Below are 2,128 nucleotides of genomic sequence, written 5' to 3' on the forward strand. Positions count from 1 at the left end.
CCCTTTTTTCCCCCCTCCTCTGGGTTCCCGACTCTTTCTGTAGTCTTTTTACTGCTACCCCTTGGCTCTTTCTTACTGCTGTCTTTCAGCCACGCCCCTGATCTTATGGTAGGTAAGATAACACCTAGCCTTCTCGGGTAAGGGCGAAAATCCAAAATTAATTCCTACCAAACTGAAAATGTTTGATGAATCCCGCGCGTCCAAATAACCGTATGCTGTTGCCGTAAAACAATTACCAAAAGAAACAATATTCATTCATTAGAGGTTCAATCAAAATCAAAATCTATTTCCACTTAGAATAACAAATTGCACAAGTTGCAAATTATACATCTTCAAAAACATCCTCTAGAAATCACAGGAAAAAAATGACAGCGATCGATTTCGGAGAACAAAAGAGAGTATGCCCAAGCAACAGTGCAGATGTTACAAAGAGGTTATATGTAATACAAGAGCTAACAGCAGTGACGTCCCCTACTTATCCTCAACGGTATGGTCGGTGTGCCTCCATTTACATGAACAATCTAAGCCCACACCTTGCTCCGCACGAGCTCTTGTGTTTTAAACACCACCCTGCCCTATAATAATAATATTTTAGTGCGAGCTTGTAGGTTTTCTCCTAAGACCGACGAGAGAACTCCACGTGAGTCTCGAAAAGTATTCACCCGTCTGTTGAAATGAGCATGTCTTGCCCTTGAGGCTCAGCGTCCCAGAGTTGGCATACGCAGTCCCCGTTCATTTACGTTGGGACATCATGGCTACGAACTCTCGTACTAAATATAACCTCTTTGAGAGCTTAACCGTGTGAGTTAGGCCATCTTTGTCTTTGTTTACAGAGCGAGCAGTGTGATGCAATTTAAGGGTTGATGGAGCGCAGCTGGTAACGGGCCAAAATCTTCTCTTCAATCAATCTTATATACATACTACGCAGGTAGAAAACTTTTGCAACACTTTTGAGAGAGAGAGAGAGAGAGAGAGGGAGAGAGAAAGAGAGAGAGAGAGAGAGAGAGAGAGAGAGAGAGAGAGAGAGAGAGAGAGATGTATAATGTGTGAGTAAACAGAATGGAAAAAAGGTTATCAAAATATGAGAGGTGGACGGGGAGTGTTGCATTACAGTCATTACGTTGGGACATCATCTATATCCACATCATTTTCTTCCTCCTTCCATCTCTTTTATTTCTTTCCTTACACTTTGTCAAAGTACTTGTCCGCTTCAGGAAAAGCCGGTTATTATTTGGTCGTGAATAGAGAGGATCAGAACAATCACGTTTACGTAATGAACTCGAAAAATGTAGTGTTTATGAGATTTTCAGTTTCTGACTTGGTAACCGAGAAAAATCAATGTGACAGCCCGTTTGTTATCAAACACATGCGTAAATTTTGTTTTACATTGATTCTATAGGGATATCACGTCGGATTTAGAAAACAATGTAAATTGGACACTGCCCATTCCTATCAACTGTTGCTTTTGTGATCTGCAGTTCCAAAAAAATGTGCAGAATTTTAAATTCTAAAGTTGAATGTTTGTGAAAACATGCAGGAGAAAGTATGCTTTTCCCGGTATATTCGGTCTTGGTTGCCTTTCCTCACGGTTACCAGTAAAAAAAACCCAACCTAAAACGATGCCCTGGAAGTGGGTACAATAATTGTCTAGCAATTAATTGTTGAAGTCTGATGCTAACACCCCCCCCCCCCCCAACCCAACATTTCTTATCTATCTTTTCTTTCCCATATCGGGCCTAACTACATGCGTAATGGCATATTATGGTAACAAACATGTCATATTATATATACAAAAGAAACAGTGAATAATTTTCTTTTCAACTCATATACATTAACACTCTAAATCATCATAAGCCCAACATTTCACGAAGTATTGCGGTTTTCTTGAAGGTCTTGTGATCGAGGAATCTGTTGGGTAGGCGCTTCGCTGTCGCACGCAGTAGACCCGAATTCGAGTCCCCAGTGGGGAGAATTTTTATCGAGTACCACCTCGGTTTTTCTAAATGATCTAAATTGTGTCGATGTGGGCGTAAAACACCTACAATGACACTTTTAAAGGTGAATTGAAGAGAGAGAGAGAGAGAGAGAGAGAGAGAGAGAGAGAGAGAGAGAGAGAGAGAGAGGGTGG

Source organism: Aplysia californica, unplaced genomic scaffold, assembly GCF_000002075.1.
Source record: "Aplysia californica isolate F4 #8 unplaced genomic scaffold, AplCal3.0 scaffold00473, whole genome shotgun sequence".
NCBI lineage: Eukaryota > Metazoa > Mollusca > Gastropoda > Aplysiida > Aplysiidae > Aplysia > Aplysia californica.